The 26,360-nt window shown below is 40.6% G+C and overlaps 1 protein-coding gene across 13 annotated transcripts in view; it reads right to left on the minus strand.

Annotated features, from left to right (window-relative positions):
• The window catches only part of ESRRG (estrogen related receptor gamma), a 496,182-nt gene that overhangs the window by 362,686 nt on the left and 107,136 nt on the right, over nt 1–26,360 (minus strand). For 9 of the 13 annotated variants that reach the window (XM_079968783.1, XM_079968794.1, XM_079968777.1 and 6 more), the window contains one exon: nt 21,725–21,833. The exons of the other annotated variants lie outside the window; for them this stretch is intronic. The gene's annotated coding sequence lies outside the window, so the exon portion shown is untranslated. The remainder of the gene's footprint in view (nt 1–21,724; nt 21,834–26,360) is intronic. 13 annotated transcript variants of the gene reach the window in all.

The raw sequence follows: 26,360 nt of genomic DNA on the forward strand, positions 1-26,360 counted from the left end.
GAAAATGTTCAGGGGGAGGGAAAAAACCCTCTAAATAATTGAGGAGTAGAAGTTTTGTCATATACCTGAGAGGAACAGAAAGGAATGAAAAAGTTTTCCACGTGGGACCTCAGAAAATTGCATAGATGACCAAATATTTGTATACAAAATCTTTTTAAATGGATGTAGATTTTGCTTGAGTTCTAAAAAGGTGAAATATTGATTCAGGTATGAGCAATTTGGAGAATCTCCTCATGTACATTAAGTATCCATACATAATGTCAGCCTTAAAGCAGACATCCTTAACAATGAAAGATTCCAGTGCCCCTCCCAACACACACCAAACAGACCCTCTCAGGTGTTAAGATTACCGGGGGGCGGGGGACGACGACAACATATTGGTAGTTCCACTGCCTTTCAGAAATGCAGGGGATGGGAATCCCAAAGCTGTGGAATACCCTCCCTACAGAAGTACATTTGGCATTTTCACTATGCAGTTTTTTGTTATATACTGAAGATGCACCTCTTTACCCTGGACTTTGAAACATGATATATATTTTAGGACCCACTCTATTCTCTTGCTTGTGATCATTGTTGTAACACATCCTGGGACCTTATGGTGAAAGGCAGATAAGGAATTTAATTAATAAAAACACTCGTGCTATCTATTTTTTTTGTCACTCTTACCCATTTCTTTGTCAGAACATCTAGCCATTAAAAGTAGAAGTGGGGACTGGAAAAAGTATGCATCACTACGTTACAATGTTTGCTTCATTGCTCCTTGTCTCCCTAGATTCAGAGCAGTATGACGACATATCACACCCCAATGAAAATCAATAGACTATATGCAGCACAACCCTATGCATGTCTACTCTGAAGTAAGTCCTTATTCTTCTAAGCACAGAGATTCCTCTAAAATACACCACAACCGTAGGAATCTATTTTATGTTCTTTAGCAACTAGGCACTGATATTACAATAAGAGCACAAAAGTATGGTAAGCACAAAACACCTAACTAGCTGCAGGATTGTCCTAATTATTAGGCTCCTAGAGGATTCTAATAACCCTTCTCACTCTCACATACCTTATAAGTGAGGCAGGACTTGTCTCATATTTCTTGTGGGTTTAAAAGCAATAAAAAGGCAGCAGGTCTATACCAAAGACTAAAGTGGAAAGGAACTTTCCAAAACACAGTAAGTAAACTTGCCCTAAAGAAGACTGGCTGCATACGTCTGGCTCATCTCTTTTCTAGAGAGGGTACCCGCTCCATGTCTGAAGTCAAAATGTCCATCTCTGGTTGGCACTATGACATAGTATTGATTATGATTTATTAAGAGCTCTTAGCTGCAAGAGACATTATAATTAACAGCTTCCCTTTTTTAAATATATATTTAAAAACATAAATGAAATTGGAGCTGCTAAGTGCTGGGTGTCTACAAAGCATCGATGAGATCATCTGCAACTGACAGTAGCCCATGGAACAGAATAAATATAGGGGAGGGTAGTTGGCAGTGGTGGAAATGCAGGGTATTTACTCAATAAGTACCTATTTTCAGAATTTCCTTCGAGCTGGCTTGGACTCTGAGCTATCAATTATTTAAAAGAAGTAACATGATGCTTCCTTTGTTGAGGCAAATCAGCAAGCAGACCCCAAGAGAGAATAAAAAATGAATTAGGCAGAATTTATTAGTGTGCTTGAAGATAGCAGAGATTCAGCCACTAAGTCTGGCTAGGGGTTTAAAAAACAGTATACACCTGCCCATGAAAGATAATTTCTATTTCACCCTCCACCTCAATCCTTTCCACTTTCCACTCAAACCCAATTTCCCCCTTTTTCTTTTAAACAGGGCATAACAGTGACATCAATCATTCTTCAAACAACTTCTTCTTTTTTTAAAAAAAAACAACTTGGTTGATATATTGTCTTCATTTAAATTACAAATATACTAATCTACAACACTGTTTACCAAGCAGCATATTAAATGAAAGATGTAAAAAAATGGCATCACTCACTTTTTTAAAAATGACTCTAGAATCAGGGACACATAAAAACAGGCAGACTGGTATACAGACTTGGCTGCTATATTTCAGTCCTAGAGAATGCATTTCAATTACTATGGTTTTCTGCACAAAACATTTCTATTCCAGTGTTTAGCCTGGTCAACATGAACAGAGCCAAAACCAGTGCACAACATCACTTTTAGTAGTCAACCACTGTTAACAGTCTCTATTAGACAATGTCCCCTTCATGGATCACTGCCTTGCCGTGGCGAAGGGGCTTGAAGAACTCAGAGAAGCTATGAACTATGCCGAGCAGGGCACCCAAGATGAACAGGTCATAGTGGAGAGTTTTGACCAAACGTGATCCACCTGGAGGAGGAATCGGCAAGCCACTCCAGTATCCCTGCCAAGAAAACTCCATGGACAAAGACAACAGGCATATAAAAGTTATGACGCTGGAAGATGAGCCCCTCAGGTCGGAAGGCGTCCAACATGCTACTGGGGAAGAGCGGAGGGCAAGTACAAGTAGATCCAGAGCTGATGAAGCGGCTGGGCCAAAGCCGAAAGGACGCTCAGTTGCGGATATGCCTGGAAGCGAAAGGAAAGTCCAATGCTGTAAAGAAAAATATTGCATAGGAACCTGGAATGTAAGAACCATGAACATGGGTAAGTTGGAGGTGGTCAAAAATGAGATGGCAAGAATAAATATTGACATCCTGGGCATCAGTGAACTAAAATGGACGGGAATGGGTGAATTCAGTTCGGATGACCATCATATCTACTACTGTGGGCAAGAAACCCGTAAAAGAAATGGAGTGGCCCTCATAGTCAACAAAAGAGTGGCAAAAGCTGTACTGGGATGCAATCTCAAAAATGATAGAATGATCTCGATACGAATCCAAGGCAGACCTTTTAACATCACAGTAATCCAAGTTTATGCACCAACTACTGGTGCTGAAGAAACTGAAATTGACCAATTCTATGAAGACTTACAACACCTTATAGAAGTGACACCAAAGAAGGATGTTCTTCTCATTATAGGGGATTGGAATGCTAAAGTAGGGAGTCAAGAGATAAAAGGAACAACTGGCAAGTTTGGCCTTGGAGATCAAAATGAAGCAGGGCAAAGGCTAATAGAGTTCTGTCAAGAGAACAAGCTGGTCATCACAAACACGCTTTTCCAACAACACAAGAGACGACTCTACACATGGACATCACCAGATGGGCAGCATCGAAATCAGATTGATTATATTCTCTGCAGCCAAAGATGGAGAAGCTCTATACAGTCAGCAAAAACAAGACCTGGAGCTGACTGTGGCTCAGATCATCAGCTTCTTATAGCAAAATTCAAGCTTAAACTGAAGAAAGTAGGAAAAACCACTGGGCCGGTAAGATACAATCTAAGTCAAATTCCTTATGAATACACAGTGGAAGTGAGGAACAGGTTTAAGGATTTAGATTTGGTGGACAGAGTGCCTGAAGAACTATGGATGGAGGCTCGTAACATTATACAGGAGGCAGCAACGAAAACCATCCCAATGAAAAGGAAATGCAAGAAAGCAAAGTGGCTGTCCAATGAGGCCTTACAAATAGCGGGGGAGAGAAGGCAAGCAAAATGCAAGGGAGATCATGAAACATACAGGAAATTGAATGCAGATTTCCAAAGAATAGCAAGGAGAGACAAGAAGACCTTCTTAAACAAGCAATGCAAAGAAATAGAGGAAAGCAATAGAATGGGAAGAACCAGAGATCTGTTCAAGAAAATTGGAGATATGAAAGGAACATTTCGTACAAAGATTTCCATAATAAAGGACAAAAGTGGAAAGGACCTAACAGAAGCAGAAGACATCAAGAAGAGGTGGCAAGAATACACAGAGGAATTATACCAGAAAGAAACGGATGTCTCATATACCCCAGGTAGTGTGGTTGCTGACCTTGAGCCAGACATCCTGGAGAGTGAAGTCAAATGGGCCTTAGAAAGCACTGCAAATAACAAGGCCAGTGGAAGTGATGGTATTCCAGCTGAACTATTTAAAATTTTAAAAGATGATGCTGTTAAGGTGCTACACTCAATATGCCAGCAAGTTTGGAAAACTCAGCAGTGGCCAGAAGATTGGAGAAGATCAGTCTACATCCCAATTCCAAAGAAGGGCAGTGCCAAAGAATGCTCCAACTATCGCACAATTGCACTAATTTCTCACGCTAGCAAGGTTATGCTTAAAATTCTACAAGGAAGGCTCAAGCAGTATGTGGACCGAGAACTCCCAGAAGTGCAAGCTGGATTTAGAAGAGGCAGAGGAACCAGAGACCAAATTGCAAACATGCGCTGGATTATGGAGAAAGCTAGAGAGTTCCAGAAAGACATTTACTTCTGCTTCATTGACTATGCAAAAGCCTTTGACTGTGTCGACCATGGCAAATTATGGCAAGTTCTTAAAGAAATGGGAGTGCCTGATCACCTCATCTGTCTCCTGAGAAATCTCTATGTGGGACAAGAAGCTACAGTTAGAACTGGATATGGAACAACTGACTGGTTCAAAATTGGGAAAGGAGTACGACAAGGCTGCATTTTGTCTCCCTGCTTATTTAACCTATATGCAGAATTCATCATGCGAAAGGCTGGGCTGGATGAATCCCTAGCCGGAATTAAGATTGCCGGAAGAAATATCAACAACCTCAGATATGCAGATGACACAACCTTGATGGCAGAAAGTGAGGAGGAATTAAAGAACCTTTTATTGAGGGTGAAAGAGGAGAGTGCAAAATATGGTCTGAAGCTCAACATCAAAAAAACGAAGATCATGGCTACTGGTCCCATCACCTCCTGGCAAATAGAAGGGGAAGAAATGGAGGCAGTGAGAGATTTTACTTTCTTGGGCTCCATGATCACTGCAGATGGTGACAGCAGCCACGAAATTAAAAGACGCCTGCTTCTTGGGAGAAGGGCAATGACAGGCCTAGACAGCATCTTGAGAAGTAGAGACATCACCTTGCCAACAAAGGTCCGTATAGTTAAAGCTATGGTTTTCCCAGTAGTGATGTATGGAAGTGAGAGCTGGACCATAAAGAAGGCTGATCGCCGAAGAATTGATGCTTTTGAATTATGGTGCTGGAGGAGACTCTTGAGAGTCCCATGGACTGCAAGAAGATCAAACCTCTCCATTCTGAAGGAAATCAGCCCTGAGTGCTCACTGGAAGGACAGATTGTGAAGCTGAGGCTCCAGTACTTTGGCCACCTCATGAGAAGAGAAGACTCCCTGGAGAAGACCCTGATGTTGGGAAAGATGGAGGGCACAAGGAGAAGGGGGCGACAGAGGACAAGATGGTTGGATAGTGTTTTCGAGGTTACCAGCATGAGTCTGACCAAGCTGCGGGGGGCAGTGGAGGACAGGAGTGCCTGGCGTTCTCTGGTCCATGGGGTCACGAAGAGTCGGACACGACTAAACGACTAAACAACAACAACAACAATTAGACAATGTGTAGTGCCCAAACCATCAAAACAAATGTTTAAGCTTCTGAACCTGAACTAAAGGAGAATCACCTATACCATGATAGCAAATAAAGTTTTAAAAGGAAACTGGGGGGAGGGGGACCACGATTGTTGCAAAAGTAAGCAATTCTAGGTGTTTACATCTCTTTGCTTGCATTCTGTTGAAGCTACCATGCCAGTTTTGTTTGTGTGAATCATTCCATGAAAACAGTATCAGGAATGGTATATATATCATATGAGATGAGTACATATATATTTATTCCCATGGCAAATATCCACAATGGAATAGACATGTGTATCCATTTCTTCTTCCTTTTTCAGGTGGTAGCCTTAGGACATCATTGCCAAATTTTAGAAAATGCCTTTCCAGAAATAGCATCTGGCTTTTTGGCAAAATTGAAAAGGCAGATTTAAAATTTGCCCAGATCTGCCTTATGATCAGATTGCATATTGGTTGCCTTGGCCAACTGCATCTTTCTGAATGACATTTTCTTTAAACATACCTTTACTTTATACTCATGTGCTTAAATCTGGTCTAGAGAATTGTTGCCATGGTGGTCTCAGAAGATGAGAGATACAAAATAGATGATAGTATATCTTTTTATCTGACCCCATATTGATCGCAGATGGAACATATCTGTACTGTAAATGTTTTATGTTCCAAATTATTTCATACCTTGGAAACAAAATACCTGATTAGAAATAGTAACATTAGTAACCAATCCTGTTGCGTAAAGATGGAAAAAAAACAACCAACCGGTCCTTCCATTCTGACTGACAAGGAGTTATATGCTGAAAGTCAAAAACTTCCTTATTTCACCACTAATATTAAGCAACCCAAATAGCAGCTATCACTGAGTCCCTTCATGAATTTTCCCACTGATACTGTACAAAAAAGTTTTAAACTTTACAAAAAAATTTCACATACGTTTGGAGAGTTTTTAAGGTCCTCATGAAAATTAATCAGCATTTTAGTGCAAATTTCTAATATTTCTGCAATACAATACACATACAAATATACAAAACCACTATATACATGTTATATGCCATTTTCAGCCATGGTCAATGGTCAGCCATGATGGGAATTATAGTCCAACATCTAGAGGACCACAAATTCCCCACCACTGAAATAAGTACTGTTATATTTAGGCAGTGGTGTAGTGTGGGAGGAGACAGGGGGCCATGGCCCCAGGCACAAATTTCTGAGGGGGTGCAATGAAGCACACTCCCACATGACAGGCTCCCTTGAGGCAGCACCTGTGGACCGGGCCTTTGGGACTGGGCAGCAGCACCTCCTTCTTGTTGCCAGTGAAGGGACACTCACGTATGCCCTGCCCCTGAGCAGGGCAAATGGAGGGGGGGCAGGGCCACCACCACCCACCGAGGAGGGTGGGAGGAAGAGGAAAGCAGGAAAGCACTGTGAGGGCCACATGCGTTGCCCAGAGTGCCTTGTTGCAAGGACAGGAGGGTGAGGTGACACAGTGGCAATCCTGGATTTACATTTCTCTCCCTTATCTCTGCTCCTAAGTTGGGGTTAGTTTGCAAGAGAGACTCCCTTGATTAGATGTTGGCTAGAGAAGGGACTGACCGACTGCTTAAAGGTTTTATAATGCACATGACAGACACAATAAAAGGATAAAGATGAGGGCAGGGATCTATACATGTGTCTAAAAGTAGGATAAAGTTAAGTGGAAATGTGGGAGGATATAGGGCAATGGAAATGAACTTATGGCTTCATTTAGGCAAAGAAGAAAAGAGTGCACTAATTAACAGTTTATTAAATTGCAAGCAATGACGTTCAATGGGGAGAAGATGCAATGAAGCTGCATAGCTATTGGACTTTGTTCCATTTCACATACAACTTTAGACTGTAGATTGAACATGGAGTCAGAGAGAAAATGGGAAAGCTACTCTCACCTACGCACTCCATCCCCTGCTTCCTATTGCACACAGAACCTATCCTATTAATTGAGGTCAACATGCATAAATGTCTAGGTATACAGATTGTTCATACAGTTCTCTTTGCAAAAATAAAGAAAAGCAATAGCAGCGAGATCATTGTGAGCAGTACTGTAAAGCACAAGCATTTACACACATAGGTTTGCAGTAGGTTCTACATGATGTTTGGTGAAGGAATAATATTCCCTTGTCAAGGACATGCCCCAATTTAGTCCCCTTGCTTCCAAATTGGAAGCACTGCAGGTAAAAGGCATTGCAAAGGCCTCTGCCCAAGTCCTTGGATATCTGTTCCTAGTCTGAGTGGGTAGTTCTCCACTGTGTTCATGTCATATGCTTGCTAAATGTGCCCTCACTGCATGCAAGTTGTGTGTGCTGATGTCCTTTGTGAACAAAAAAACTGATTAACAAATTTCTGTCATGCTAGGGTGTAACTGAAAAGCCATACTCTGGGCGTTATTCAGCAGTGAATGAAAGATTGTTGATGTTCACAACTATATTATTAATTATTACTGGTATTGGTAAACGTACTAAAGCAGTACCCTTTATGCTTATTTAGGAGCAGACACAGTTTCCCAGAAATATAGATGATTTTGCAAGTGCCAATACTGATGCGACTATTTATAGTGCTATAACCTGGGTTTTCAGCAATATTGGTAAAGTTAAAGCTTAGGTAGCAATTCTAGCTCTAACACCTTAATATAGGCATATTGCTATAAACACAGTTTACAATGAGGAACATAAACACAAATTCAGTGGGCCTAATAAATCACCTTTTGCACTGCTAAGAAATGTGCTGCCAAAGTGCCATTTATACAGCATAGGCTATAGCAGAATGAAGCTACATATATATTTAAATTTTCTATTTTTGAACTGCCACTCGAAACCCTTTTTTAAGCCTATTGATCCAGAATGGCTCGTGATAACACTTCTGTCACTTGGCAGAGCCATTTTTAGCTCTTGCTTATCTGAAAATCTAAATCAGGAGTCAGATGATGCAACAAATTTAAGCTTTTTTTCATTTAGGAATAAAAAGTGCAAGCTGGCTCTGATGTCATGAGGTCATCAGGTTTCAAAGTATGCTTTGAGATGTCAACAGAATACCTACCTACATTTAATAACATGCTGACTACATGGATTTGATTTTATACCTAGCACAGGGTTCCTACTGCAGACCAATAATATGGACTGCTCCCATTCGATTCTAATGGGACTTGTGCAAATGAACACCTAGTTGATTGTACTACAGCACTTTTTCTTTTCTAGCACTGCATTTCATGAAACACACCTGAAGTAAAGTTACACCATGTACCAATCTAATCCTCCATATTTGTGTTCAGTTACATACAGCACTATAGGAAGGTCTGTTGCACAAGCATCATTGAAACTAACAGAAGCTGTGAAAGAACAAATATTCCAAGTATCTTGTGTTCTTGCCCAACTCCCATTTACTTAAAGGGGCTTTGCGCAGACTCCTAAATAGCTTTAATCCTCCTCTCCTGTCACATTTAACACTCTCTACAATGGGTGTAATTAACACACACACTCTCACACTCACTTTTGTACAAAATGTGAGTTTAGAAAGCAAGGACTCCTTCCTATCACATTAGAATTATACAAATGCATGCTGTGCATTCCTCAGACACACCCCCCCCCCCTTATAGAGAGAATAGCCATGCATACAACAGCTGGTAAAAATAATCAGCAGACCGAATTACTGATGTGATTGGCTGATTATTTAATCAAAACTGTGTAGGGTTTTTTCCCAGGCATCTCATTAGGATTTTAGTGGCAAAAGGCATCAAGCAATTAATCAGGAAGCCTTCAGACTCTGGAAATCTTGCTCTGAAAAGCCTGCACCTCTCTACAAATAATCCTTCTGATCAGGCATTCAGAACTCCCTGTCAGGAAGCACAATTTGTTGTGGTCTATTTGTGTTTGCTCTGAAGTTCAAGGTACCGTGTTTAGGAGCTAGCGGCCCTCATAACTAATTGCCAGTATTGCAAAGGATTGCATAGAGGGTAAGCAGCAGCCACACAAGGCCATGATTTACAATAAATATTCCTGTGATGAATGAGCAGTGTGGTCATGGTCACAGATCTTAGAGTGGTTCTGAACTTTATCATCTCTGATCCTTCAAGCACATTTTGCTTTGAGGGGAGGAGGATGGGGGATAGGGTGAACCACTAAGGATTACTCTTAATGTTTTCACCAATATTTTTTGTTACCCTCATTACCGGAACCTTCAATTATTTCACATGAAGAAAGCAAAATATATGCAAAGGGAGTAGAAAAGGGGCAGGAAGCCCCTTTTAACTAATAAGAGCAATTTATAACTGGTATCCTGCCACTCAACACACTTGCGTGTGTGCTCATTTCACTGTATTTATATTTCTATAGCAGAAATTCTTCTAGTCCTGTTCTTGTTCAGAAACACTGTAGTCCTTGTACAATTAGTATGCTTAAATCCTACTGAAGTCAATAGGATTTAATCAGTCCAGTTATGCATGGAATTGCTGCTAAAGAAGGTACACTTATTAAATTTAGATGTGTGGTAGGGTTAAGAGCAAAACACCATGAAGTACCCTGCCCTTAACTCCCCTTTGAGACTATTTTTCCTCTCAAAACAATTCCTCACAAGTTGCACTGAACACCGACAATTTCTCTTTGCAATTACATGTGCACATGTTTAAGTGTATGCGGACACACATGCACACATTATTTATAGATTTTTATATTATATAGGAGAAATAAGGAAATGATGAATAGGCCGATTACAGTTTCCCTGACAGCAGGGTGAAATGGTAGCTAGGGTGACCAGGGGATGTCCTGGTTCCTCCTTGTGGAAAGGTATTCAGTGCACGTAATAATTATTCATCCATCTCGTTCACACTAAAGGCATTGGCAATGCAATTTTAGCCTGATAATCAAGACCATATGACAAAACCCAAGGCCATTAGGGACCAATTTCGAGTATTCTCTGCAAGACAATGATTTTCCAACTGCACTTACATATGCTGCATACTTACCTCTGCACGACTGCACCTGCTCTCATTTATGTAACTCCCCCATTTTCAGTGTATTTCCACCCTTGCAATTAAAAGGGGGGGGCTTTCAAAAGATTTGTTGGATCTTTCATGGACCAACCGCTCCCATTAATTATATAAAAATTCTAGATATGGTTTGCAGGTATATAATGCTGCAAATAAATTCATGCTTTGCCTTTATTTTTATTTTGCATTATTTTATCATTGAGGATAGGCTTGTGCTGTATTTTTAATTGTGAGCCCTCAATGTTTACATAGCTCAGTAGAAAGAACTATGGGTCAGCTGTGCTCAGAATGTATATAAAACTAATAAAGCTAACTTACATGTTGCTTTAAACAGAATAAGAATGAATTGAAATCTCCATAATTATCCACCTTGGCAAGCCAAATGACATGTATCCTTAGACTTGGCAGCACTTGCATTAGCAAACCTTATTTGCTGAAATAATAATTATTTTTGCAGTTAATGTGACCGACTAGTATGTGGCCATTTTTGCGAATAAGGACTGCGACTGATATTTTTGACTATGAAATCATTTCTCTTTTTTGTTTGGCTCTAACTAGGGCTTCATTTCTTTCTCAGTATCCCTCTCAAAAGAACCTTGGAATGTCAGCACAACAATACTATACCGAAGGTGCCTAACTGTTGTCCTACTAAACAGAAGCAAGTTGGTTTGAGAAGGTGAGAATTGAAGGTTTGGCCTGCAGCCCCTTACAACTGAATAATTGTAGATCAAATTCCAGCTCAAAATAGGAATTCTATAGCTATCTTTTTAATTGCATTCAATAAAAATTCACAGTAATGAATTTGAGGGAGGAAATCAATGAAATTCCACTCTAATATAAAATTAATATAATAATAACATTGCTATTGGCTTCCCAGAAACCACATGGGAGACTTTTTATAGCAAACTTGCATGCTTGAAGTTTTCCCACTTTTCTAAAGATTTACCCCTGAAATCACATTCTTATGAGGAATACTATTGATTAAAATCTTTTGAGAATACATTGGCTGCATTTGGAAGGAACACTGACCGTAAACCATAGTTAGGCAAATTAGCTGGTGCAAGATCTGTGTATAGTGCATGCAAAATAAATAAAAAATTGACCAGTAGTACCTTAGAGACCAACTAAGTTTGTTCTGGGTATAAGCTTTCGTGTGCATACACACTTCTTCAGACACACTGAAATAGAAGTCACCAGACCCTAATATATAGTGGGAGAGTAGGGTGGGGTTTTTCTCAGGAGGGTAGTAGGAGATGGGTGATTGACTCAATTAGTATAGTAAACCTGTTGACGACTGTTAACAACTGCAATTAGTCCTACAGGAAAAAGCAAGGGATATTAGACTGCACCAGACCAACACGGCTATCTACCTGAATATAGTGCATGCAGTTTGAGTACTCCTCACTTCTTCCTTCCTGGAGTATGGAAACAAACTATGAAATGACTGGCTTACCATTATGTCCAATGTGGCACTTGACTGGAAATCCACAACTCTGTGCAACTAATATTTGGTATTATGGAGGCATGAAATGGATCACAACTGATTCCTAGAAGTATGTAACTGGCCAGTCATGACTGTTGGGCATGTACTGCTGTGGCTATGAATATCACATGTCCATCACCTGAAATCATATAATGCCATCTTAACAGATCTGTTCTGTCTCTGAACTGCTTTTGGAAGGAAGAACCCAAAAAAGGATCCAGGAAATGACAGCTGATTCAGCTTAACCCTATTTTCTACTGAGGAGAAATATTAAAGAACAGTAGGTTTCAGGTAGACAAGGAACAGCACATCTTTGGGTAATTAATACAATTGGTTAAACATACAATGTGTAATTTATGCCCACCGAGTCTCCTTGTTCCCAGGCTTCCGCGCCTGTGATTTTAGGGGTCCCCGCTTCGCCGTAGCGGTCAGACCCGAACTCGTGGAGCAGCCCCTTCTCCGGAGATCGGAGAACGAGCCGCCATTAGCGCTGGTGCCAACCGGAAGTCCAGCTTAACCCTATTTTCTACTGAGGAGAAATATTAAAGAACAGTAGGTTTCAGGTAGACAAGGAACAGCACATCTTTGGGTAATTAATTCAATTGGTTAAACATACAATGTGTAATTTATGAAATACATTGCCACAAAATATGATCGTGTCTATTAGTTTATATGGCTTTGAGAAAAGAATTGGAAGACTCATAGGTCTTGCTACACTGGTTAAAAAAAATTATCCTGATTGTTCAGACACCATATATCACAGATGCTACGATGAACAGTAGGATGTTGCTATTTATTTCATTTGGATGAAATTTACCATCCATTCATTTACCTTCTACAATTTAACCCAAGTTTTCCCATAATATACAATGAAGACAGAATAGAAGAGTAAGTGCGTTTTGAAGTGAACAGTGGGCTGCTTGGGATGTAACAATGTGAGAATGAATTAAGCTTATGTACTTATCCATTATCTCTTCTTCCAGAGTATCTGTGAAGGGGAGTTCAGAAACTTTCATTTCTATTTCACATAAACCACTGTTTACCATGTTACCCAAACACAACAAACTGTGGTTTATCTTAATGATGGTAAGTTGAAACAAGGCATCTTTAAACCATTATTTGCAAGACTAGTTCTCTGCACTAATCACAGTTAAGATTAGCCACAGTTTAGGATGGTTAAACATGTTAAACTATGGCTAATATACAACAGAAACAGAAGCTTCCAATGACCTCAGTTGTAATGGAGGAGAGAGAGGGGAAGGAGAAGTGCATGAGCCCACCATACTGTAGCTTCTTCTCATAAGAAAGTCAGAAATTGGTGAGTGTGCATATTTGTATGAAATATATACTAGCTAAATGGAAGTATGAGAATAACAGCCAGCATTATTGCAATATCTTCCAGACACTCTGTTTCATCAATTTTAAAAGGCAGCAAAGACCAATACTGAGGGAGGGAAACTTCATTAAGTTCTCTAATTCAATTGAACCAAGAGGTCATTGAAACATCAGTAATTGCTCTCTAAAGCCATTTGGCCAAATCTAAGCAAACAAAAACTAAATTGGAATAGAATTTCCTCTGGAGATCATTCTCCACCCACACCCACGGTCCTGCCTATTTTTTTATTAGATAATAATGATAGTAATTATTTGTGCAACGCCAAATCCAGTGTATCCAAAATTCCTGTCATGAAATTTCAGAATGTTTTTGGACAAGGCTATGCATGCATGTATTGCATGAGAATCCATGGATGCTCCCTTTTGTGCAGACATGCTATTTCTTCAGCCTTTGCAACAAAAGTTGTTGTAAAAGTGGCAACAAATTCCTCTGGATTTATTTACTGCTTCTGTCAAATGTACTTGGTTTAATGAAATAGCAAGGAATATGGGATCTTGTCAATCAAATGCCATTTACCAGCTTAGATTTTATAAAATGAAACAGTGGATAGAAATAGGACAAAATGTATGTCTTATACACAAAAGCTGCAGGAAGGTATAATATTAGTTTACATATTTGATATAGAGCCTAAATTAAGCTGCAGAAAAGGAAACATGAATCTTACAAGCCTCATTATCAAGACTCCCTAAACCTCAAATATAGGAAACACATTTCATAAATAAAGACCCAATAGGATTTTAATAGTACAATAAATTCTAACTACATTTCCTACTAAGCACATTTCTTCTCGTATTTTGTACAAAGAAACTTCATTCAGTTCAGTACCAGATTCAGAAATGAAGATCAGTATGCAAAGGCCAGCATTTGGCTCATTACAACTTCATTTTAAAAGTAGATGTGTTTCTGCATTTAGTTCTGCCTTCCCCAACATAGTGCCCTCCTGATATTTTGAACTACAACTCCCACCAGCTCCAGTCACCATGTGCATGCTGGCTGGGGTGATGGGAATTTTAGTCCAAAATGTCTGTAGGGTCTCAGCTTGGAGGAAGACTGATTTAGTCCCTGAGAAAATGCCCCCCCCCTTAATTTTCAAGGTATATCTGCTACCAAACACATCAGTCCCAGCCAGCACGGCCAATAATCAGGGATGATGGGAACCGTAGTCTAGCAACATCTGAAGGACCAGAGATTAACTAGACCTATTTACTTTGGATTAAGCCATATTGAATTCAATTGGACTTTCTCACAATTGGATTGTGTTTTTAATTTTTGATGCTATCGCTTTCCATTATTGACCCTTTCTTGACTTCAAAACTGCTCTTAAGTTTTGCTTTATATATTTCTTACTCATCCAACAGGGTTTGTGTGTGTGTTTAAAAACATGGAACATTAAAAAAGATACCACAGGAGACAAAGAATCTACAATGCCATTTATCTCTTAAAAATAAAAAAGATTGCCACCTCAGTTATGAAACAATCTTTTACAAATGTCCTCCTCTTTTAATTGAAAATGCATTGTAGGTGGAGATCACCACTTTTCTGGTGTTTCTCTAACCTCTTCTTGCCTGAAGGCCTGCAACTTGTGAATTATTTAACAATCATATTTGCAGCTGAAAATTGATTTCAGACAGAATCCATATTGATTGAGATATGCAAGAACAATGTGTTTGGGGTTAAGATGCTGACTTATCTTTATTGCAAGGAGTCCTGAATTAGTACCTTTTTATTTCAATCTTCCATCAAAATGCAGTAATTAGTCGACATTTCTGTTCAGATGTTTATCTAATGAGGCCAGAATGAATAAATGTTTTATATCAAAACTCCTGGATGTCTGCATTTTTGTCCAGCTGTCTATAACCGCATTTAGAATGGCTAATGGCCACATTCCACAGGATTGTGCACTGTCAAACAGTGGTTCTACTGTCCCAGTGCTGGAAATAATTGCATTGTTCCAGCACCAAGAGCTGAATCAATTTGAATTATGAGCTGATCCAATGGTTAAGAAAAGCCCTGCTGGATCACACCAAAGTCTTAACTAGTTTAGCATTCTTCTCCCACAGTGGCCAACTGTCACAGTGAGAGCCAGTAGTAAATAGCACTGTTCAAAGTTGGAGTTAACTCTTTATTAGCAAAAACACAATCTTCACAGACTTGGCTGAATGTCAGGCATAATGAGCACAGCAGCTCATCCCCAGTAGGTCTTACCCCATGAAATCAGTTGCTGAGACTGTCCCCGTCTCCCTACAGCTGTTTAAGTCCTCTCTACTCCAGGTTTCCTTCCAAGCAATCAGAGACTTTGCCTGTGTGCTGCCTGCCACTGCTCCACCCATTTCAGCCCTTTTCTGCTTCTGGGAGACAGGAGGATGAGGAGGGGAGCTTGTCACAGCAGGAAGGGAAGACATCTGTGACTCTACACCAGCTTGACTCATCTCTGCCTCTTGGCCTTCTCCCCCCCCCCCCCCACGTACCTGCTTCAGCTTCTGCCTCTTATTCTGGACTTCTCTCTGCCATACTCTCCCAGCTCACTAAGCCTTCAGCTTCCAACACATTCTCTTCCCAGTCTTCTCCCTCTTTTCCCACTGATTAATTCCTTGTTGTCCCCAGACTCTGAACCTGTTTCCCTTGGTGGTTCCCCAACTGGTTCCTCCCACCATTTATCCACGTCCAACCAGTCCATGATACTAACCATATTCATATGGACCACAATACCTCAAGAACTGCCTCTCTCTATAAGAATGTACCTGGACCCTGTGATCATCATCTGATGATGCTTCATACGCCTCCTCCACAAGAGGTCTGGCTCCCAGTTTGTGGAATGCGCTTCCCAGGGAGGTCTGGCTGGTGTCTTCATTATTCACCTTTAGGCACCAGGTGAAAAAGTTTCTCTTCAACCATGCATTTACCTAATTAACATCCTATGCTTCTAGCCAGGATGGCTATGCTCTGCCTCCATGGAGGAGGAATGCTTCTGAATACCAGTTGGAAACCACAGGAGGGAAAAGTCCTCACATCCTACTTGCTGGTTTTCCACAGGCATCTGAGTGACAGCTAGCCTCATCCAACAGGCGCTTATTATGGTGTGACCTCTGTTTTTCAGTTTAAGAAGAGAAGTTAGCATTTCTAAACGCAAATCTCCCAAATCATGCCTATTTTGGCCCCAAGTTACAACTAACCTTTGCAGTATTGTACATCTTGTTGACTAGCAATTCTCCTTTGTAGCTCCAGTGGTGCAACAGGACTAACATTTCCTTCCCCCCCCCCCCCGTGCATCCCCAAAATCTGCTCCAGAGTGTCCCCTAACTCTATGGATCTGATTTTGTGGGTGTATGGGGGCTGAAGGGGGAAAGGAAGCTCCATTGCATGCATGGAAGCCTGTTGCACCAGCAGAGCTGGATACAACCATATCGTTCTATAAATTTTAAAAATACAATATGGAATTACTTAAACTTTCCATCTGGAAAAGGGCATTCATGGTCAATGATCTATTTTTATTTCTGCCCTCTTAGTTTTCCAAGATGCCAAAATTACAAAGATATGTCCTTCAAAGTTTTAGTCTATAGGCATTGAATTAGCATTTTCAATTACTTTCCTTCACTGAAGTCTACTTTTTATTTATTTAGCTAGGAAGAGAAGGAAAAGCACTTCACAGTCAACTTTTCCTTTTCTTTTCACAGATTGTTTTGCACATGGCAAAGCTAACTTTCATGAGAATGATGTATTAAATGATAAAGCAAAAAAGAAATCCAAATGGAGTTTAAACATTTATGATATATGTTTAAACTGTTGACTACATCTGTTTTAGTTAACAAATTTGTTTTGTGTCACTCTTAATCAGAAGACTTATATTTTTGTTTCTATTATTGATTTTGCAGCCATGCCAGTTAATGCTATTATCTTGGACGGTACATTCAGAAGTTACCCTTCCAGACATTTTAAATAAAAACAGACATCAATTGGGACTCAGAAATGAAATAAGATGGTTATATAAACTTGAAAAAGCAACCATGTTAGTATATCATGTATTCCTTCTTCAAATGACCTATCCTTTTCCTATCCTTTACTTTGAAAATACAATGATTGGGACAAATGAAGGACAAAGAAAAGCTATTTTTTCTGCAAACAGGAGTGTATAAAATAAATGAACTCAAGGGCAAAACGTTTCACATAAAACCCTCTGGTATACCAATTGACAAAAAGACAAACATAAGCATTGCCATCTTTATTCAGGTCAGTGGGACAACATGATTATGAAAAATGAGTGAGTACTCAATAAGCAGCAAAGGGTGCAGTCCTGCACACCCAGCATTTGTCTGTGGTCAAATGGGTCTCCATGGGGGTTCACAGAACCCTCACCTCCCTACCACTTTTGCATGGGTGAGTTACAGCTATATTTTCCTGTTCTATCATAGCCAAACACAATGCTCCAATCAGGAGCTTTTACTTCTTTCTACAGAATAAAGAGACAGTCCACTCATCCTCAGGCTTATGTGCACAGGTTGCCTGAGGCAGAGGTGACTTGGGGGTGGGGTAACCAGGACCAGATTGTTAGGAGCTGCTGATACTGTTTGTAGCTTCTTCATGTGGTAAGCCACAGGGTTGCAGGTTTTATCAGCTGCCTCAGCAATTATATGCTATCAGGCCCTGGATCTGCCTAACCAAGTTGATCATTGGCTATTCCTGGACAGGAAGGACTATAAAACAATCCTTGTGTGAGTTAAACCTTGCCTGAGCAATGAAGTCATCCTAAGCTCTAGTTTGTACATCCTTTGATTTGTCCTTTGGTTTGCTTCTGCCTTCTGGTCTACTCTTCAACCCTGCCTTCTGGCTTACTGAATCCTCCCTTGTCCTCAGCTATGATTCATAGTTTGTTCCTTGACTTTAACCTCCTGGCTCATCTTGAGCCACTGCCCATGGATCTGCCAGGAACTGACTGCTCGATCATCCTACTCACAATGTTGAAGTGTGCATGCTTGAGAATATAAGAATGGCTGTAGTTCACACAGAATAAACACAGCAGGAACACTAAAGACACCAAGAGCCATGCAAACCAAGAACCATGCTGTAACTGGCTCTCTAGAGGTACAAAATGCTGAGGAACAGGGTTACAAAAATAACTTAATAGGACTTTTAAAAAATGATTTAAAAAACATGCCATGTAATAAACACTTCCAAAACTTTCTTGAAACTTGTCACATTTGGGGATGAGTGTTTTAAAAAGCTGCTTTTTAAAGCAAGCAAGCAAACAAACAAACAAACATTATATCCAAACCTCTCTTGGCTATATGGAAGTAGTTATAACAATTCTTTGGATCTGGGCAACAATTTTTCAAGATCAAGATCTGTTGAGTTAACTACTGTTCAAATTCCAGGAATGCTGTTGTTCTGCTCTAGGTTCATTTTTATATTGTCCTACAGGGTTCCTGATATTCCAATTCTGTTGTCTTCAGCAGATTGAATGGCACAGCAAAGCAAACTAGAATTCTTTATTTGACAAATCTTTCATAGGAAGCAGGACAAACCAATAGATTTCCATATTTCCTACAGTTTAAAGCCAGGTGAAAGGCTACAGTGACCTTTCATAATCCATATTTGCTAGACTTTTTACTTCATTTCACTGCCTCCGGTGGACATTTTGTAAAGTTGACCTTTAGTAACTTTAATCTAAATTAAATTTGTCCCTGGAATATTCATGGCCACATGACATCATATCAAATACAATGCCTTTCAGTGGTTTGTTGTTGTTTTTTTAAAAAACTGATTGTGCCTCAAATTGTAACACTGAATCTGAATGCTTAAGGAACTCTCCTTGTTTAGGCAATGTGAAGGTGTACTAAACTTGTAACTACATCATTTTCGAAGGATAGTAAATGCTTTCTAATGCTTAAGAATCTTCTTTTCAAACATGAGAATAAGCTCCTCTGAATTCAGTAAGGCTTACTTCTCAGTAAGCACAGTTAGGAATGAAAATCTGATATCCCAGCAACTTCATTATTATTTTACAAAATTGTATGCAATCCTCTACAGCACACTGTAAGCCATTTTAACCATTTCAAAGCATTTTATAATAGGGCATTGGCAATCTATTTTTCTAAGAAAAATGTGAAAAGTTTGTATATGCAAGCTCAAAGATGTTTTTATGGAAAGATCCCTGAAATATGTCTTGTTGTCTAGTACTTTTGGAAGACTATATACATTAGTCTAAATTTGTTTAAAAACTAGCTATCTACTTGCAAATATTTCACAGTGCATCCTTTTGCACTTGCAAGTATGTCACAGAGCATCCTTTTACCCATAAAAGAAAGTCAGAATGATAGTAGACCAACATGGCTTTTCCCCTTCAACATTAAGCCAGATTGTTATATAGCCCTTATCACCTTCTGATCACTCATGGATTTCACATTTACAATACCATAACTAATTAATAGTTATGTCTGAAAACCTTGGCACATGTGATTAGCAGAATGGGCCCTCGGACTTAGTATGGATCATGCTACACACATTTCTGCTAAATATTTTTTTCACTGTGTTCATGGCTAAAATTATATTTTCAGCTTCATTGAGATTTTAAGGTTCACTTGCATTTTTTAAAAGTATTGCACTTACTCAGAGATCTCATATAATTACCTATGCAGTCTACAGTCATTCACATGTTGTAATATCCACATGACTAATTTAACACTTCTAGAATATTGGATAGACATGGTATAAGGTTTCAAATACCTTAGTATATTCCTTGATTGACAGATTTTGTTTAGCTGAAAGAGTTTAACAGGGCTCTGTGAACTTTTTCTCCAGGTATGTGTATTGAGGGAGAAAGGATGATGAGGGACAAGGACTTCGGATATGGATGTTAAATAAACATTTTTTTTTTCTTACAACAAATCCTGACGCACTGTTCTCCTCATGTCATGGCCTGTGATGACTTGCTGCCTCCCAAGCATGACCAAATGATTAGTGGGGCTGTGTCTGTATATCTCAACAGTAATGGGGGCTCTCTTTCCATTTGCCTTGAATTGAAGTCTAAGCGCTCCATTGGTTTGTGCATTTACAGTTTGATGAATTCATTATTCTCTATCTTCTTCCCTCTCCACCTCAAGTCAGAGCTTTTGCCAAATGGCTGATGGGTGCTCTTCATATTTTGGATTGCTTTTCATTTTTTCCCCTGTTGATAATTATATGTCTTTCATTTCTACAAAACTATATGAGTATAAGGTCTTAATCATCTGTTTCAAGCGTGACTTAAATATGCATTTCATAGGTTACAAGGAAGCCAAGCTACTTATAGCCATGCTTATAATCAGGAGTGTTTTTGTGTAGGATCTCTTCAAAGAAAACATGGAATTCATATATAAAATAAAGGATAAAACTCTCTGAGCTAGTAGTGCTCTCACATGAGGGATACTATTGCTGCTAGCTAGGAACAGGCAGATCTGTCAATATTGGTTTCTTTGTTTTTAATTTTTCTAATGTTAAGTTCAGGTCACATCAGTTTGCAATTAGTTTGCAATCTCTTAATATAGACATTAGTGTATGTAATATAACATTTTGCTAAGCAATTCCCCCTTATATTATCCATTTTGTGTGTTATTTTCACTAATACATGCATTTTTTCACTTTACCCTAGCATATTCATTTTTGAACATATTACTTGTCTGGTCCTAAGTTCAATAACTTGCATCTCCAGATATTCCCACATATGGGACCCTGAAGAGCCATTGCCAAGCAATGTAGAACAGCGCTCTCCAACCTGGTGCCCTCCAGATGCTTTGGTGAACTCTTATCAGCCTCAGGAGCATAGCCAATGGCCAGGGATAATGGGAGTTGTGGTTAAAAAACACCTGAAAGGTTTGTTTTAGGTTTCTTTTAAATCTGCCTAAACAGCATCTCAAATATATGATTTGGGACTGCAGAAAGGTTTGACAAGAAGTTGGCAAACCACACTACATGGCACAAGCTGCATCCACTTCAATTGTTCTAGATCAGTACTAGTGAGCATGCTGTTGAACTACACAGCCCATCTCTCCTGCCCATTGGCAAAGCTGCCAGGGAATTGTTGCCCAACAACATCTGTAGTGTATTATGTTGACTTCCTATGGTCTAGATAAAGTAAGCAGATTTCAAATCCTCCAGAGTAGGTGAAGGAAAGGAACATTACAAATTATACCACACAACATGCTTATTTCAAAGGCCAAAGGCCAACTACAACAGACACACATATAAGAGATTTTTCATTTTGCAGGGCAATATTGTTCAGCTCTTCAAGATTAGTTGTATAAATAATCATTAGTGCCTTATTCAAGCTATACTGTGTGTTAACACATATACCCGTATTCCTGCATTCCCTTGTAACTCCCTGAAAATCTCACCTGCAGGGACTGCTTGACTCAGCCACTACTTCTCTTTATCCAAGCTTGAACCAGGACAGGGTCGCATGCTATCTACTTGAGTTTTTAAAGAGGTATTTTCTGTCCAACTCTGAAAAAGTAAAATGCTAAGAATTATATACAGATTTAATGTGGAAGTATCCATTACCAACAAGATCAAAAAATGGATCAGGTGTTAAGTGTCTGAGGATTATTTTAGCACTTTGATTTTAAAGTATTTGGTTAAATAATTCACTAGAGCACAGTTAATACATAGAGCAAGAAGCATAAATGTTGCTGCCCCTATGCATTTCAGTATACAGTTGACATACTTTATTCTAATTAAATTCCAGTGTGGTGTACTAAACAGTAAATATGTATCCATATTGAGCCAAAACAATGACACATGTTTTGTAAAATCTCCCTTTCTCCTCTATGATGTGCACATGCATGCACACATATGCTGACTTGGTGATTATTTGGGTGGATTTATGATCTGTGGTGAATGAACATGTTCACTCATTCAGAATGAGGGCAGCAGTACTGACCTCATTCATATGTGGCAGTGTGACACAATAATGTGTAGGAATTGACTATATGATAATGTGATATAATCACAATTTGCCTACATAAGGCCTGATTGGTTGGAGATACTTCAGGAATAAATTACTCTTTTATAAGAGAAACAGAAGTAGCTATAAATAGGCAGTGAAGAATATTCATAAAACAGAAAGGGGTATCTGTTGTTCCCACAACCATCCAGAATGCTTTATTGATAAATCTTTGACACAATCATGTGGGCATGTAATGTGCTTGCCTTTAATTCCAGGAGAGTCCCTACCTGAAACCCTGGAGAGCTGCTGCTAGTCATTGTAGCAATGCTGAGTTAGATGAACCAGTTATCTGATTCAGTATAGCAACATGGACTGGAGTGTATGAGTTTAATGCACAAACTAGAATTTGAAATTACCCAAACACCTTTCTGTCCATACTAAAGGCAAGACCCAACATAGAGAAGAGCACTGTGTTGTATCAGGGTGTCACTTTTTGTAAATGGCAACCACCACCAGTTCCTGGCTCATGTTCTGTGGTAAACCAAGACTCTAAACCAATCCTCAGAAACTGAACTTTTCTTTCCTAAGAAAGCAATTAACTTCAGGTTGTGTTTACTCTTGCATTCTGCATACTATGAAAAAAGCCTTAGAAACTGGCTATATATCTCACATGTATTTAAAAAGGATTTCCCATTTCTTGGGAGCCATATTGGAGGCATTTGCCAGTGGAGAAAGAATTTCCATGTGCCGACAACTAGAACATGATGGTTTATTTTACTACAAAACTAGAGAGTAGAATGTCTTAATAAAATTTTTAAAAAGTTGTTGAACTCTAATAGTTTACCTGTGAATAGTTTACCTCTGAATAGTTTATTAGCCTAAAGTACCTAAAGTCATCTATTCAGTGACTAGGTTGCCACCTTTCAAACAGAATATACAAAAGCAGAACACCTCCTCCCCCTCAAACCCTCATTAGCTACTTGTAACTCTTAAAGTAGAGAAGTAAAAATACTCAAGATAGCACTGCAAGCAAAACAACAACTTTTTGTCAAGTTAATACCACCCAATCTCTGTAAAATTCAGGCACATACCTATTATGCAATTTCACATTATCCATTACCACACTAGCCAATGATGGGGTATGGGGGCAGGGAGACATGATGATGTCACGACGCAGGGAAGTACACCTGAATGTTTTTTTGAGGGATAAATGCAACATGGGACTGCCATTTTCAAAAACATTACACCCTACAGTATGAAATGGTAAAGTCTAAAATTCTATCACCTCATTTTACATAATGCATAAAACAGTTTTTCTATATCAGAGGGGAATCATGAAGTGTGAGGTACTTGTCCTTCTTGTTCCTGTCACATGATCTGTAGTCTCCCTCTCCCGTCTCCATCTTACTACTGACTATATTGAATCACTCACATTCTTTGGAACCATGAATACCAAACACGAGTAAGAACCACCCCAATACTGTATATATAGTCACTTACTTTAGGTTCAAGGATGAAACAATGTTACATTAAGAGCCTTTACTCCCCTCATGGCCCATAAAATCAACTCACTTCAACAGGTGATAAATCATTGAAGCCCATTTCATATATTACCAATGCGGCATGCTAATATTCGTTTGCCTTCGCATTTTTCTGGGTGCTCACACACACCCTTCCCAACCTCCCAATTTTAAGTCTTGAAGACTGGCTACTGATTGCGTGGACAGGCGAAATCCCCAGATCCCGAGCGGTCCCCCCCCCCCGTCATGTGGAATAACGACTCTAGACAACGTGCTATGGGATTAAATTGGCCACAACTTTATTAAATTTCAAATGTGGGTAGACCGGCTCAGGCATTGGGCGTTCTCCCTCCCTAGTCCCCAGCTGGGGACCTAGGGAGCATCAGGGTTATCCAGTGGGGGGGGGATGGGCCGGCTCTGGAGAACATATGTTCAAGCAGAGATAGCCGCCCCCGTTACGCCGCCGCAGGGGAGAGCAATGACGACCTTTCGGCGTACGGCCAAAGCCTCCCTTCAAAAACCCCTTTTACGGGGAACCCTGGTATTGCCGCCGCAAAGAGGAAGATGGACTAAAGGATTCCGCCCAAGGCCTGATACCGCCAAAGTTGTGACGTTTTGCTACGGGAAAGGCGAAACCTGCCAATGCAGGGAAATTCCTTTCCGGCCCTTTAACAGCGACCTTATCGTAGCAGCGCCCGCATACCTGTGGAGACAGGTTAACCTGCAAAACCTATGAAGAAAAGTTAACCAGCAAAAGAAGACATTAACTGAGGGTGGGTAGGGTGGGAGAAGCTCTGGAGCCAAGTGAGGATTACCAATTAAGATCCACCCTCTATTGTGTTGGCAGGTAATCCCTCCCCCTACCTGGCCTGGTTTCCCTGGCAACGCTTCCCCCAGGTGGGATTGGGCAACTCACTGGGGTAGGCTGGGACCTCCAGGTATCCCACCTGAGGGAAGGCAAAGCCTATGCTGATGGGGCCACTCCAGGGCTGCACGCGTCCACGCAAAGGGCGCCCCCCGTTTTAAGTGGGGAGCGGTCATTAACATGAAAAATAATAAGAAGATACATTATTTGCTAGTGAAGCAACTACAAAATGATTATTGTGTAATACTGTGATAAGAGATCACCAGTATATTTTAGACATAAAGTTTTCCTTCCTCCTTACAGTTGTTTGTGTTACAGTATAAGTCTCCCAAAATGTATAATAAAGCTTCTTATCTTTTAATGCTTCTAATAATACTGTAATTCTGTATGATTTAGTACTCAGAATGTTCTAGTAGGATTTTTAATCTAGATATCTAAAAGGGTTGTAATGTGTACAGAAGAGTTACAGTGATTAAATGTACAGGACACTTGCCAAAACAGTGATGAGAATTAATTAATTTATTATTATTATTATTATTATTATTATTATTATTATTATTAATTTATTATTAATTAATAAATATAGTTGTCAGGGGTTCAGGAGCAGAGACACAGGGGAGAGAGGAAACGGAGAGCGAAGGGGAAGAATCTGAGGGCAGCGTAGGGGAGTATGACAGTGGCCCGAGAGATTCCATGAGCTTCTCCAGCGATTCAGAAGATTCCCAGAGGGGGGCGCCGATGGCCAGGGCAAGGGGGGTCCCAGGGGGGACACACCAGAAGCAAGGGGCCAGCGGGGACTCCCAAAGCAGCAGCGGGAGATCAGGACCAGTTCCCCCACCAGAGCGGAGTGGGGGGGAAGAGGGGGTGGAATATCTCCTTGCCAGGGAAGGTACCCCGGCCAGCGCCAACAGGTGGGTACCGTACTATGCCGTGGAGGAGCACTACCTCAAAGACGAGTTTCACGCACTCTTCCCACACAGACCCATGCCGGCAGATTATTTCGACGAATATCTTTTCACACCCACACTTTCAGCCAGCACGTTCCAGGGGTTCTCATCAGATGAGGAACCAGCACCTGACACACGCTCCCTGGAGGGATCACTCTTGGAGTCTGTCACGGACCGCTCGTATTGGTGGGACGATCAACCGGAGGTGGGGTGGAGCAGGGAACTGCTGAAGGGGCCTTTGCAGGGAGCATCCCCCGGGGCAACGGGGGGGGGGAGACGGACATGGACGTGTTGGGGGTGGATCTTGGGTTCGAGCACAGCTGCAGAGAGATGGAAGCAGAGGAGATCGACGTCGACGAGCCCATTACGGACCCAGCCAGCCAGCTGCACACCAGGGGGGAAGGACTGTATCCCGCACTCACCCCCACAGCACTGGAGCACCCGGAACCCACACCTGAAGAGGGGGAGGGGGGAAGGGGGGCTTCGAGGGGGGATGGATGTCAGGGGTTCAGGAGCAGAGACACAGGGGAGAGAGGAAACGGAGAGCGAAGGGGAAGAATCTGAGGGCAGTGTAGGGGAGTATGACAGTGGCCCGAGAGATTCCATGAGCTTCTCCAGCGATTCAGAAGATTCCCAGAGGGGGGCGCCGATGGCCAGGGCAAGGAGGGTCCCAGGGGGGACACACCAGAAGCAAGGGGCCAGCGGGGACCCCCAAAGCAGCAGCGGGAGATCAGGACCAGTTCCCCCACCAGA

Source organism: Podarcis cretensis (assembly GCF_951804945.1).
Source record: "Podarcis cretensis genome assembly, chromosome: 3".
Classification (NCBI taxonomy): Eukaryota; Metazoa; Chordata; class Lepidosauria; order Squamata; family Lacertidae; genus Podarcis; species Podarcis cretensis.